This window comes from Ovis canadensis, chromosome 1 (genome assembly GCF_042477335.2).
Source record: "Ovis canadensis isolate MfBH-ARS-UI-01 breed Bighorn chromosome 1, ARS-UI_OviCan_v2, whole genome shotgun sequence".
NCBI lineage: Eukaryota > Metazoa > Chordata > Mammalia > Artiodactyla > Bovidae > Ovis > Ovis canadensis.
Window position 1 is genome coordinate 132,663,095 of NC_091245.1, and position 15,925 is coordinate 132,679,019.

The following is a 15,925-nucleotide window of genomic DNA, read 5'->3' on the forward strand; positions in this document are numbered from 1 at the left end:
TAGATGTTACATTGAGTTGGTCACGGAAGGACTCACTTAAGAAATAAAATTTGACCAATGATTTGAAGCCGTGTAGAAATCTTCTGAAAATTGCACTCTCAGCAACAAGAGACTATTCAGTCATCTGATGTTTTAAGACAACAGTCCCCAACCTACCTGGCATCAGGGACTGCTTTCATGGACTACAGTTTTAACCTGGGCTGGGCAAAGATGGGGGTTTGCAATGGTGCAGATGGTAATGCAAGCAGTGGAAAGCGATGTGAGGCAGCAGAGAAGCTTCGCTCACTCACCTTCTACTCATCTCCTGCTGATCTGCAGCCCCAGGGGTTGGGGACCCCTGTTTTAGGAGAAGCAAAGAGGCCAATGTAGCTGAAATTCAGTGACCAGAGGAGGAGAGTAATGAGAAATGAAATTAGAGGGGAAAAGAGAGAAAAACACATTATACAGGACATCGTGGGCTGTTATAAAGACTTTGGTTCTTACTCTTAGTGAAACTGGAAGCCATTGGAAACTGTGGTGCAGTGTAGTGACATGATTTGGTTTATATTTATCAAGAATTGTCTTCTAAAAGTGTGTTTATGACACTAAAACGTTATTTACAATGGATGCAGTTATTGCAATATAACCCTGGCTTCACTCGTGGGCCATTATCATCCTGGAATAATTCTCACCAATCCAATAATGATTGTGTTCACATACAGTGCAAACTATATCGATGACGATCAGACTTCCCTCTTAGGTTCCCGATAATACACTAAGCTGCAGCACCCCAATTTGAATCACTGCCATAAAGCTATCAAAGAAATCTTTGCAAGAGTCTGTAATCTCCTGAATCTCCACTGTAAATTGTCAAAAAGAGTTGGATATCATTTCATAACATATGAAACCAGCACTTGGAATATCCTAGATAGTGAATATGTTGACCCCACAAACTATTTTGTCAATTCCAACTGGATCGCCAAAAGAAATCTTTGACTCAAAAACAAACAAACAAACCCAAAAAACAAAAACCTATTGCCACATAGCTCAAGTTAGAAACCTAAAGATTGATAACTCTTTCTAAAACTTCTTTCTCCCATACATGTTTCAAATCCACCCTTTTACCTTTCTTCCTCAGTTCAGTTCAGTTGCTTAGTCATGTCCAACTCTGCAACCTCATGGACTGCAGCACGCCAGGCTTCCCTGTCCATCACCAGCTCCTGGAGCTTGCTCAAACTCATGTCCATCAAGTCAGTGATGCCATTCAACCGTCTCATTCTTTGTTGTCCCCTTCTCCTGCCTTCAATCTTTCCCAGAATCACCGTCTTTTCCAGTGAGTCAATTCTTCGCATCAGATGGCCAAAGTATTCTTCCTTAGACACACCTTCACATCTAGCCCTCAGTCCTTCTCATGTGAACTGCTGAATCAGCTCCTAATGCATCTCTCAGGCTCCATCCTCTCATTGCACATTGCTAAGCATCTTTCTAAAACACAAATCCAGTTGTGGCACCATTCTCCATGTGAAGAATGAACTAAACTGGGATTTTTCCCTGACAGTCCAGTGGTTGGGATTTTACCTTCCAATTCAGGAGGAGCAAGTTCAATCCCTGGTTAGGGAGTTGAGATTCCACATGTCTTGAGGCCAAAAAGCAAAACATAAAATAGAAGCAATATTCTAACAAATTCAATTGAAGACTTAAAATGGTCCACATCAAAAAAAACAAATCTTAAAAAAAATAAAGTAAAGAATGAGCTAAACCCCTTTGGACTTAAAAGATTCCTGGACATCAAGTTTCTGCCTGCATTTTTGGCTACATTTCTTGTCAGATCTAGATTGCAGTTTTTGCAGCAGCCATACAAATCTGCTTGTTGTTTTCCAGTCATCTGTGACTTTGCATATGCCCTCTGCTGGAATATTTCTTCACCTTGTCTAACTGCAGAATTGTTCCTGCTTTCAGCCTCTGCTTATATGCTATACCGTTTGTGAAATCTTTCCTGATCTCCCCTCCAGGGCCTCTCATATGTAACTTTATCTCAATGGTGACTTTGCGCTTACATCTGTCACACCCACAAGACAACTCTGTGCCTGCCAAGCCCCTAAGACAGAGGCAGAGTAGACACATAGTAGGTGCTCAGTCCAAGCTGAGTGAATTAATACTCCAAAATGCCAGTCCAGCTCTACTGCCTGGCATCAACATAATGAAGAGAATGTCATGTCTTTATCCCAATATCCTATGATGTTCAGTGGGTAGAAGGGCTTCCCTGGTGGCTCAGATGGTAAAGAATCCACCTGCAATGCAAGAGACCCAGGTTCTATCCCTGCATCAGGAAGATCCCCTGGAGAAAGAAATGGGCTACCCACTCCAAAATTCTTGCTGGGAGAATTCCATGGACAGTGGAGCCTGGTGGACTGCAGTCCATGGGTCACAGAGTCAGACACTTCAATGGGTAGAAAGTGGCGTTATGTTTTTACATTCTTTGAGGAAAATATGGTAATTTCTTTCAGCAGTTTGTTGGGTAAGTTGCACACAAATGACGTTTTAAAATTGAACCTGTCCTTACTTAAGGTTTTCTTTTTTCCCCTGGCATTTTATTGTTTCAAACTGATTTGTCTTTGTAAATTTCTGGCTTGCAGCCACCGTTATTAAATGATTACCATTCTTCTTGGGGCTGACCTCATTTTCTTGTTCACTGGATACTTTGGCTATGAAAGGGAAACCTGTTGAGAAAAATCAGCCTCTGGTTTCTTGGTTCATATGCAGATCTGAATTCTGAAATTTGTGTAAAAATAGATTTTATTTAAGAGCAACTATTCACCAGACTTCCCTGGTGACTGAGACAGTAAAGCGTCTGCCTACAATGTGGGAGACCTGGGTTCAGTCCCGGGGTTGGGAAGATCCCCTGGAGAAGGAAATGGCAGACCACTCCAGTACTATTGCCTGGAAAATCCCATGGACGGAGGAGCCTGGTAGGCTACAGTCCATGGGGTCGCAAAGAGTCGGACACGACTGAGCGACTTCATTTTCACTTTCATTCTAAAATTAATCAAATAATGGAAAATTTAAAGATGCCTGATTTTTTAAAGAAAGTACATTTCAGTGATACAGCATTGTTTAATATTTGTATTTGGCTCTTATTTTTTCTTATTACAAAGCAGCATATATTCTGAGTTGGGACATTGCTGTTTTTGCCTTACCATCTTGAAACCCCTCTCTCGTCAGCCTAACTCATGTTTGGTTGAATACCGCAATAATATGCCATTATAACTGGTGACTGAATCATTGGTTTTTATAGGATTGCTACTGTAAAGAGCTGAGTCATATGTCTTGTATCAAAATTGATGTGAGTTTTAAAGCTAAAAGTAAAATGAACCCTTGAACATACTCAAGTGAAAAATCACAGCAACCTGTGGGCTGAAGGCTTTCATAGCTACTATTCAATTTTTTTTTCCAAGCTGCATCATTATACTCTGTATTGTCATGCAGCAAGTGGAAAAATCCAAGCTCAGAGCTCACTATTCTTGTTATGAAAAGGATGATACTGGAAATGATGCTAGTTTCTCTGTGATCAGCTCTAAATCTTGACCATCGGCTTATCACGAGCTTCATTTGCTTGAAGTTTCCAGTGGCTAAGTGCTCAAATGAGGAACCAGGGTCATTTTAGCATGTAGGCAACCACTGAGTTAGGGTAGCGAGCCCTAGAGGTCTCAGAACTTTTTTTTTTTTCACATAAATATCCAGAAGTGGAATTGCTGGATCATATGGTACTTCTAGGGCTTCCCAGGTAATCTTGTGATAAAGAATCCACCTGCCAGTGCAGGAGACATAAGAGACATGGATTCAGTCCCTGGGTCGGGAAGATCCCCTGGAGGAGGGCATGGCAACCTACTCCAGTGTTCTTGCCTGGAGAAGCCCATGGACAAAGGAGCCTGGCTATAGTCCATAGGGGTTGCAGAGAGTCGGACATGACTGAAGTGACTTAACACACACACGCACACACATGCACACATAGTAGTTCTATTTTTAATTTTTTAAGATGCCTCATACTGTTTTCCATAGTGGCTGCACCAATTTATAATCTTACCAATCACACACAAGTGTTCCCCTTCCTCTACATTTTCATGAGCTTTTGTTATCTCCTCTTTTTGATGCCAGCCATTCTAACAGACATGAGATGATATGTCATTATAGTTTTGATTTGTGTTTCCTTGATGATTTAGAATGTTGCACATCTTTTCTGTGGTGGTGGTGGGGGTTTAGTCATTAAGTCCTGTTCGACTCTTGTGACTCCATGGACTATAGTCCACCAAGCTCTTGTGTCCATGGGCTTTGGAGAAGCCTATATATATATATATATATATATATATATATATATATATATAGGAGTGGGTTGCCATGCCCTTCTCCAGGGTGTCTTCCCAACCCAGGTATCAAAACCAGGTCTCCCACATTGCAGGTGGATTCTTTGTAAACTGAGCCACCAGGGAAATCCAAGAACACTGGAATGGGTGGCCTATCCCTTCTCCAGGGTATCTTCCCATTCCAGGAATTGAACCGGGTTCTTCTGCTTTGCAGGCAGATTCTTTACCAGCTGAGTTCCCAGGGAAGCCCATATATATGTACATATATATAGCTATTGAGTTATTTGAGTACTTTATATATTTTGGACATTAACCTGTTATCAGATAAATGATTTGCAAATATTTTTGTCTGATTCCATAGGTTTTCTTTTCATTTTGTTGATTTTTTTGTTGATATGGAATTCTTATAGCTGCATTTAGTGTTTCCATTATTGTTAACTTTTTTCACAGTTGTCCTTATGCCATTTCATTGAACTTGCTATTTAAAAGTCCTTTGGGCTAAAGAGAATGTTTGTTTAAAGACAAACAAAGCTTAAAATACAGATATTAGAGCCTTTTAGAATAATTTTGAAAATTAAAATGGGTAAGCAATGATGGGGGAGAGCCTGAAAGGCTCTCTTTTAAAAAAAATTTGAAGATTTACTTTTTTTGTCCCACCTGCCTTTGGCATGGATTTGTAAAATTTAGAATTTTCCCAAGGGTTTTTTTTTTTCCCCTACTTTGCACTCTATACTTTTACTTTTATGACCACATGAATGGGTAATATCCAGACAAATGTTTGTTGTGACCTTAAAAAAAATGTCATTTGATAGGGAGCAAGCTAAAGATTTCTGTCAGCTTCTCATTAGAAGTCTTAAATCTCCAAGAGGCCAGGGCAGTGAATGTTCTTCAAGAGCGGTCTCCAGGCAACAGGATTCCAAGCAGATACTTCAGAGGACACAAAAGTGAACAGAAATAAGATGAGACACTGAGTTTGGAAAAAGGAAGAATTCACAAAAAATGTAGATGCATTTGAGAGATACATGTCAGAACATTCTAATGTCTTGGAGAGAGGAGTTAAAAGGTGGCATTTTAACCCATAATTAATTTCTTAGAATATGGGATTTTAAAATTATTTATTCAGGACTTTAAGAACATTTGAATTTTTGTCAATAGAATGGAAAGCTTATTGCTGTTGTTGTTCAGTTGCTCAATCATGTCTGACTCTTTGTGACCCCATGGACTGCAGCGCACCAGGCTTCCTCATCCTTCACAATCTCTCAGAATTTGCTCAAACTCATGTCCATTGAGTAGGTGATGCCATCCAACCATCTCATCCTCTGTCACCTCCCTCTCCTCCTGCCCTCAATCTTTGCCACCATCAGGGCCTATTCCAAAGTCAGCTCTTTGCATCAGGTGGCCAAAGTGAAAGCTTAACATACTCTTAAATAATTTTCACTCAGTTTTGATCACAGACCTCAAATTACTATTTTCTTTTTTAAAGAATGAAATCAGTGATTAGGAAAGCAGGACTTAAATATTTAAAGTGTATCTCACCACTCAGGAAGATACTCTAAATTATCTCACTAATATCCTAAATAAATGAGGCCCCTGAATATTTTTTTCATTATAATAGTACCTCCCAGTACTTTTAATGGTGATGAAATTACCCTACTGAAATTAGAGTTAATATCATAGAGACTGTTTTGTGGACTCCAGTGCAGCTCTAAAATTGAACTTTGTGATAAAAATAAAAAGCAGAGTCTATTATGTGTTCCACCTACTCTTATTTTCCTTGTCCCACCTGCCTCCAGAATCAAGTATAAAACAGACATTGTTGACTTCAGCATATACACTGAGACCATATCACTAGGGAAGAATATGAACATTTGGGCAAAAATAAACAAGCACCTGGGAATAAGGAATAAAAAGGAAAAAGTCATCATCAAAAATATTCATCTATAGGAACAGAGCACCACCTGTTTCACACATGTTTTTAAAGACAAGAAATTAAATAAAACATCTTAGCTTTAACATTAACAGCTCACTGGTGTATTACAACATAACAATATGAAATAGAAAATATATTTGGAGTGAAATATATTATAAATAGACTTAGACACCTGTTTTATGTATACAAGGAATCAACAGAGCCTTCTAAAAGAAAAAGCAGACACTAATATAATACCTTGTCCTTGTAAATACAAAGACCAAGAGAAAGTGAAAAGGCCAAGATAATGTAACTATTCTCTATATTCTGGAAGGTTTATGGCCTGAAATAATTACTATACAGGAAGGAAACAGTGACTTTAACTTTCTTTTAAAATGTTTAAATTCATAAATAACTTGTTCTCTTATTGCTTTACAAATGTTTCCTACCTTTCTTGTCAAACTTGCTATGCGTTTTCATTGGCTCCCTGAATATCCTCCAAAGCAGGCCACATTCATATATCCTTTTCATCTCTTTTTGCAAGACTGGAAAAAAAAATGCAGTTATCAAATTTATACACAGCAAATGAATTCTGCCCATGCTGCATTTTGAATTGGGGAGGAACGTGTTCTTGATCGCATTGCCTTGGCTTGATTTCTGAACATTTCTGTCCTTTGTCCTTTGACTCTCTATACAGACTAAATTTCCAAGACATGTTGCTTGGTTTCATTATATCCTGGATGCATACATCAGTGCTTTATTTTTAAAATCCAGCTGGATTTCTTAGGATGCAAAGCACATTTTATTGTGAATGGGTTTATGGTCTTGGAATGTCAGGTTTTGTTATTGCTTTTATTTTTCTGCTCAGAAGTTTTGCATATTCCTTTCTACCCTAAGGCATTGAAGTATTAGGGCAGGTAAGCCAAGATCCTTTGATGGGTGTTTTTTTTTTTTTTCACATTCATTAAAATATACTTATCGGTTGACACTTTTAATAGTACTCATCAGCTTTCTCTCAGGATGTGCTGTTCATCTTCAATACATTTTCCCAGCCATCATTAATTCTTAAACACTTCAGAGAGGCACATAGGTGAGCATCACTCGTCGGATTTTCATTCAGTCTAACTGTGGGAAACCTTCCATCAAGATAACAAAATGACATTGGGATCCATTATCTCTACTGTACAGATGAAGAAAATGAGCACAGAAGATGAAGTGGTGGAGCAAGGGAACAGAAAGAGAGGCTGTGTGAACAGAGTGCAAACACTTTTCCAATCCCAGCTCTCAAACCCTGGCTTGTTTCTATTTGATCTTGTTACAGATCTCTCTCGACTGCAGAAAAAGAGACCAAACTGGATGGAATGCTTTAGAAACTTCTGAATAAAACTTTCCCTAAGAATTATTAAGTGATACCATTAAAGAAAGGCTTTCCAGGTGGCGCTAACAGTAAAGAACCCGCCTGCCAATGCAGTTAGACGTAAGAGACACAGGTTCGATCCCTGGGTGGGGAAGATCCCCTGTAAGAGGGCTTGGCAACCCACTCCACTATTCTTCCTGGAGAATCCCTTGGACAAAGGAACCTGGCCGGCTGCAGTCCATAGGGTCACAAAGAGTCAGACACGACTGAAGCGACTTAGCATGCATTCATGCAGCACATAGTTAAAGAAAAACCAATAATCACACCATGGTTTGTGATCCTCAGTTGGGCACTAGGCAATTAGGTAGCATCTGTTCAGAATGGGGCCTTGCCACCTGACTGATTTGGTTCTGAGGGAAAAATCATTTACTAGGATTTCTCTGGGGCTTCCCGGGTGGCTCGGTGGTAAAGGATCCACCTGCCTAGTTAGTAGGAGACTCGGGTTTGATCCCTGGGTCAGAAAGACCCCCTGGAGGAGGGCATGGTGACCCACTCCAGTATTCTTGCCTGGGAAATCCCATGGACAGAGGACTTGGTGGGCTACCGTCCATCGGGTTGCAGAGTCAGACATGATTTAGCGACAACTAGAGGTATAGTCACTAGAGCTTTCTCTCTCTGCCACATGAAAAGGTAGTCATCCGGAAGACAGGAAGAGGGCACCTTGTTCTTGGACTTGCAAGCCTCCAGAGTTGTTTGCTGTGTTGTTTAAGTCACCCAGTCTATGGTATTTCTTATAGCAGCCTGAGCTAAGACACTGCCTTGTGTTTGGCTGGGATATAAGTTCCCCAGACCCATCCCTTTAACTCTCCTTCCCTGTATTGCCATAGACCTCTCCTCTGGCCAGAAAATATTGCTTTCTGTCCATTTTTCCTCCCTTTCCAATTTTCCTTCAAATTACTCAAGACCATAATTCCTCCCCTTCAGCCTCTCTGGTATATTTACTGATACTTGGCATGCCGTGTGCATCCAGACCCAGCAGTTTTTCACTAATACAACCTCCTGACTGTCTGCCCAACTTCATTTCCAGTTTCACTCATGATTGCCCTTAGTTTCTGCTCCCAAGCACCCTGTGTTCTCTCCCTCCTCCTGTATCTGTTTCTTGCTTTGCTATGTTCATTTTTAGTAGCTGCCATAACAAATTACCAAAAACTGTAGTTTAAACAATAGAAATTTGTTCCATACTTCTTTCTGGCAGTCAGAAGTCCCAAATCGAGGTGTCAGCAGGGCTATGTTCCCTCTGGAGGCCCTAGAGAAGAAATTCTTCTCACCTTGTCCAGTGCCCAGTGTTTGCTGACGTTCCTTGGCTTGTGCTCAGACTTCGGCCTCTGTTGCACTGCATTCTGCTCTTCTGTCAAACTCTCCAGTGTGCCCTTCATAAGATACTTGACACTGCAGTTAGAGTCTACCCAGGTAATCTAACCCAGTTAGTGTCCACCAGGGGCTTCCTTGGTGGCCAAGATGGTAACAAGTATGCCTGGAATGCAGAAGACCCAGGCTCGGTCCCTGGAGAAGAGAATGGCAACCCACTCCAATTCTTGCCTGGAGAATCCCCGGACAGACGAAGCTAGTGGGCTACAGTCCATGAGACTGCAAAGATTCAGACATGACTGAGCAGCTAACACTCTCACTTTCACACTTTCCTGGGTAATCTAGGATGATCTCTTGATCTCAGGATCAAAGAGATCTTTTGAGATCATTTCATTTACAAATGAAACATTTTCATTACATTATATCTGCAAAGATCCTTTCCAAATAAGGTAATGTCCACAGGATCGGGGAATTAGAACATGGATATGTCTGTTGGAGAAATGCCATTGAACCCACTATGCTTGGCAGTGCCTTTTCTTACCTCTCAGTCGGTATCCCTGTCTACACTCTTGTCTCAGGCAATCTCTTTTGTCATTATATCCACATCACCCTGAAACACAATTGTCTTCTTGTTACTTACACCCTTACTTTATGCTCTTTTCATTCATTTCAACCTTATTGCTAGTTAGCGCGTCAAGCCCACCTGCAACTATTAGTCAAATACCTTCCTGCCATCAGAGCTGTATACAGCACTTGCTTTACTCATCTTTTTCTTTTAAAATATTCCTTCTCTCATCCGATTTCCCATAGGTTGTTTTCTCTTGCCGAATCCTTTGTTTCCTTCCTTGACTAATTCATCTTCAAATCTCATTTTAATCACAATTTCTTAATATTTCTAAATATTATCTAGTATGCTCTAACTTATTATCTGTCTTTCTTCCATGGTAGAGGTCAAGGCAGATGCTTTCTGGATCACTGTTGTGTCCTCAGCTCCTAAGCAAACACCTGAAGAGGTGTTTCATCACAACTGTTGAGTATATGAAGACATGTGTTCTTCACTCTCTTTTCAACATCTTATCAAGTACAAGAAATGGAAATCTTCTCAAACTGATGCCAAATTTAGCTGCTTGGAGCTTAAAACCAAATGAAAATATATGATATGGATAAAATGGGAGCTCAATTGAGATCCAGTTTTTGTCTGTGTGTGCTTATTTGCTCACTTGTGTCTGACTCTTTGGGGCCCCATGGACTGAAGACCACGAGACTCCTCTGTCCATGGGGATTCTCCAGGCAAGAAAGCTGGAGTGGGTTGCCATGCCCTCCTCCAGGGGATCTTCCCAACCCAGGGATCAAACCCAGGTCTCCCACATTGCAGGTGGATTCTTTACCAATTGAGCTACCAGGGAAGCCCAAGATCCAGTTTAGATATGTTAATTCATGGTGTGTGTGCTCTGTCGCTCAGTCGTGTCTGACTCCTTGTGACCCTTTGAACTGAGCCTGACAGGTCCTTCTGTCCATGGGATTTTTCAGGCAAGAATACTGGAGTGGGTTGCCATTTCCTCCTCCCAGGGATCTTCCTGACCCAAGGATCTAACCCACATCTCTTATATCTCCTGAATTACAGGTGGATTCTTTACCACTAAGCCATCAGAGAAGCCCTTTTAATTCAGTGGACAGCATAAAATCAGTATTTACATATGGGTTTCCTAAAAGACTCATGTTTTGATTGTCTTTCAGTGTAGAAAAAAAAAATGTGTGTTTCTAAGGTATTTTGAAGCATAACATTTAGGAGCCTTGATTTTAAATTGATTTCCCACAAAGCAATTAGTTTCACATTATCCCAGTATTGTCAGAGACAGGATATATGATGTTTTCTGAGGTTGGACACTTCACTGAGTTCATGGCGTTTTAATAACTTGAGCTTAAAATAGTAAAACACCAAATTGTATTTCTTAGCCCCATGTGATGCTAGGACTTCCTTTAGGGAATGTTATAAGAAGCAAATTAGTAGCAGAAGGGAAAAATAAAAGTCAAGATTTATAGAATAGAACCCAAAGGTTCTGTGACCATTTTTCTTTATAGGTATGCTTCTCATAGCCCTCTTGCTAGCTGATTTTCTTTTAAAAAATGACCTTGTCTTTTCTATAAAATCAAATCCAGATTCTTGGTAAAGGGCCTATTTTATGTTCTTTGGCCTGAGTAATACAAGATTGATGAAACAGTCTTTGAACTCATGAACTGCTGAATTGATTGACATAATCCCAAACTGTGTACATAAAATGTTATTGGTGTTGTTCACTGGAATTTTTATGATTTTAGATTTCCTGATATGGGTGGATTGGTGGGAAAGGGCTCATTTACAAAATGTGGTTGATATTGTTCAGTTGCTAAGTCACATTTGACTCTTTTTGATCCCATGAACTGCAGCACACCAGGCTCCCTCGTCCTCCACTGTCTCCCAGATTTATGCTCAAATTCATGTTCCTTGAGTCAGCGATGCTATTTAACCATCTCATCTTCTGCCACCCCCTTCTCCTTTTGCCTTCAATCTTTCATGATTTGCAAATTAAATCTGAGCAAATGTGAGAATGTTTTAAGGACCAGTCAAAATTATTAAGATTGTTGGCTTTGATTTCAAATAAAGAATAACAAAAAATAAACCTTGATGCCAGTGACACTTAGTGAACCTAAATTGAGTACTTTTAGTAACCTTCCTACATCATTAAAACCAAGTAATTAATATGTTAGTGTCCAATAAATGCCTTTCATTACTAGTAGATGCTTTCAAGTTTGTCAAAAACAGCTAAAAGAAATTTGACGAATAGCTAAAAATGACTAAAGGAAATTAACATACACATTTCCATTAAGAGTCCCTCACATCCACTAGGTAATTGATCTTTCTTGCTGAATGTGGGTTAGGTCAGCCATAGAACAGTACATTGGATGAATAAGGATCTGTACAAATTGGCAGTTTCTGAACGAATAGTTGCTGAACTAAATTTCCTTCCTATTTCAGAAACACTGATATGCCTATTTTCATGGAGCCAAACATATCAGTTATTCAGTTTCTTTACGTCTGTAACATTTTGTTAATGTTTGCTAGTTTTTTTATATTACGCCTCAGAAACATTTTTCTATGTTGAATATTCACAGCTGAATAGTCACTGTGTACACCATGGTATCTTCCCATATCTTAAATGCATTTAGTAGTTTAAGAATATGAAATAGAATGAGGACTGAACAGAAAATAACAGTAATATTCATAATAATATTTATCCCTTTCTGTAATTTCTGTAAATAGAAATGTTTTGACTTAAATTGTTATCTTTTTTTTGTTGAGTAATTGTTTCCACATATCTGAGTCCACTTGGTGTTTCTTTCCTGAGCCCCATCCTTCACCTCCTGAACCAATTTCAACTGAGACTGAAAACTTTTAGGCAGCTTTAGATCTCTTTGTCACTCCAACTCATTGATTCCTAACTCTCGCTCTATATTAGCACCATCAGGGTAATTTTAAAAATATAATAACATCTGCATATCATCCCCAGAGGTTCTGGCTTCATTTAGTTGTATTTTGGACCCAGGTATCAATATTTGTAACCACAGTTAGTCCAACTTGAGTGAAATGCCTGTCCTCAGATCCGTTCCACTTAACACACGGGGGAAATATCACCGTTCTTGTTTAGTTGCTTAGTCATGTCCGATTCTTTGCAACCCCATGGACTGTAGCCCGCCAGGCCCCTCTGTCCAGACAAGAATACTGGAATGGGTTGCCTTTTCCCCCTCCAGGGAATGTTCCCAACCCAGGGATCAGCTTGAGTCTCCTGAATTGGCAGGTGGATTCTTTACCATGCCACCCGGGTGTGACTGAATTTAAATCTAACATGAAGACAGATCTGAGGACCAGTCTTCTCTCTGAGGCAAAATGGGATTGGGTCTCATATTCTTTACCAAATCAGGCACCCTATGGGGCCTGATAGAAGTTTCATCTTGGAAGCTTCATCAGGTTTTAGGACGTAATATTTCCAGGGGCACACACCAGCTGGACTTAAATTCTGCTTCCTGAGTTGAAACCACTTATGACATCTCATCCTGATAACAGAATTCTTGCCCCAAACTGAAGCTCAGAGACATGAAGTCACAGAGCTCATTAGTGGTGTAAATCAGATTTACACACTGGTGTGTTGAATCCACATCCTGTGCTCTGAGTCATAGCACTGATGCATTAGACAGGACGGCTAGGCTGTGCTACAGAAACAGATAAACCCTGAAATCTCAGTGTGTCAACCCAATGCCATATTAGTTCTTGATCATATCAGCAGCTCACTTGTGTGGCTCTCCTTGAAGCCATGATCAGGGACCCCACTTCCTTCCATATAGTGGGCTCACCATCCCAGAATCCTTTGCTTCCATCCACCTAGGCTGGGCTAGTGTTAATGAAGTTCATGTTCATGGGCACAAGGAGGCCAAACAAACTAAAATTTCATGGAGTTTGGAGCAAAGGAAGGTTTATGGCAAAGCCTTGCAAGGAAACAATGTGACTTAAGCCCTAAAATGCCTCAAGCTCCCTTAAGTTTCAGCATTTTTAAAATCCAGGTGAGGGAGGGGGATGTCGTAGGGTACCTGGTCAGACCTGCACAATTCTTGTATTGATAGGAGGGAACAGGGTGGTGTCCGAGAGGTTAACATGAACTGTCCTTAGGTTCCCGGATGCGCAGGGCTATGTGCTTATTGCCATCAAGTTACTTATATTGCATTTGGTGGGGGGGGGGTTTCATGTCTGCAAAACAACTCAGGCAATTTCCATCCAATACTGTTATTGGTCCATCTAGTCAAAGCTATGGTTTTTCCAGTAGTCATGTATGGATGTGAGAGTTGTACTGTAAAGAAAGCTGAGTACCGAAGAATTGGTGCTTTTGAACTGTGGTGTTGGAGAAGACTCCTTGGAGAGTAAGGAGAGCCAACCAGCCCATCCTAAAGGAAATCAGTGCTGAATATTCATTGGAAGGACTGATGCTGAAGCTGAAACTCCAATACTTTGGCCACCTGATGTGAAGACCTGACTCATTTGAAAAGACCCTGATGCTGGGAATGACTGAAGGCGGGAGGAGAAGGGGATGACAGAGGATGAGATGGTTGGATGGCATCACCAACTCAATGGACATGAGTTTGAGTAAACTTCGGGAGTTGGTGATAGACAGAGAGGCCTGTTGTGGTCATGGGGTCGCAAAGAGTCAGACACGACTGAGCGACTGAACTGACCAACTGTTATCTAGGTGCTTCAGAGAGAAGCTAAAGCAGATGGATATTGAGGAAGGCCTGACCCCAGAAGGCCCCATAGGATCCAGCTTGGTTACAGTAATAAAAGGTGGTAAGGAAGGAACACCAGCTATCAGCTGATCTTGACAGGAGGCAATGCGTCTTTTCCTTTAATATTCTGTTGGGGAGAATCAGTCACATAGCCCCTCCCTTCCCAGATGCAAGGAAAGCTGGGAAATATAGAGGAGGAGCAGGTAACTCTTACTATCGCCATAGCAACCTGCTGCCAGCACTCATCTGCCCTAGATGGATCTGCAGAACTAAAGATTGGTGTAGTGGGTTAGTCGCTAAGTCCTGTCTGGCTCTTGAGACCCCCATGGACTGTGGCCCTCTAGGCTTCTCTGTCCATGGAATTTTCCAGGCAAGAATTCTGGAGCCGGTTGCTGTTCCCAACCCAGGGATGGAACCAACGCCTCCTGCATTGCAGGCAGCCTCTGCGTTGGCAGGTGGATTCTTTAACTGCTGAGCCACCAGGGGTTCTCTATTGCTGTGTTTCTTCTTGTTGGACCCACCTCTCTGCTCAACCTGCATTGAATTGATCAGAAGAATCTTTGTGTTTTGTTGACTCATTACTTGCTGTTCTTCCCATCCACAGAGGCAATATAAGTTACTTAAATAACCTACTGTTTGCCTCATCTTGCTAGACTAGATAGCTGATGTTGGCTAACTGTTTTTTCCCCAGTAACAGAGCTGTTATTTTGGGGGGGCTACTCTTCCAATTTGATTGTGCTACTAGATAGAAAAGGATGAAATCTGCCTAGTTTAAGAGACATACAAATAAGAGACAAGACTGATGTTATACCACTCTGGTGGTTCAAATCAGGCAAAATGCCCTCCCTGTATGTTGCGTGGTTGTCAGAGTAGAATCCTAGCCCATTGAAATGTCAGAGAATACAGTGAGACATCCAAGCACATTATAATAGCTGCTCCTAAAATTGCACTGAATCCATCTGATTTTTAAATCTTTTATTCTCTCTATTTAAAAAAAATCATGTCAAGTGTCTTCTACACCAACTGTTGTATTATAGTATGGCTATTTTTGACAAGATCTTTGAAGTAAAACTGACTTTCCAAAGTAGAAATAATAAAGAGCTGCCTTGATTCTATGCATGAGTACATACAGTTATAATTACTTATGTAAAATACTGAATACTACCTTGATGATTTTTACATCTTCACAGACTTGAGGCTGTTGCTCATATTGACGATAAATGAGATAAGATTACTGAGAAGAGATAGTCTCTTTCCATCTTAGAAATGGAGATGATGTTTGGAAGAGATTTGTGTGCCTAAATAGAGCTTAAATTACAATGAGCCAATATTCATTTTCTTGGACTGTAATTAATTATCACACTGAAGTTTAACTCTCTTCTAATCTTTCTTCCATGTTCATTAGGTTGCGATTTCCACCTCTGTTCTGGTTTCCTTTCTTGACCTGCAGCAGCTGTATAATTAAAGTGGAATTTCTGCTAATTAGTTGTGGTACTGGGGAGTTAGAGGGGACCTGGGGCATCATCTGATCCAGTTAGATTCTAACTGCACAAAGACTTGGATCAGAAGATCAGACTGCAGAAACAATCTAAGAATAACTCAAAGACTACTATTTTAAATTTATGTTTTACAGAGGTTTAA

The 15,925-nt window shown here is 40.5% G+C and overlaps 1 protein-coding gene across 20 annotated transcripts in view; it reads left to right on the forward strand.

Moving 5' to 3' along the window:
- Positions 1–15,925, forward strand: part of CYYR1 (cysteine and tyrosine rich 1) — a 215,629-nt gene that overhangs the window by 70,041 nt on the left and 129,663 nt on the right. The window lies entirely within an intron of this gene.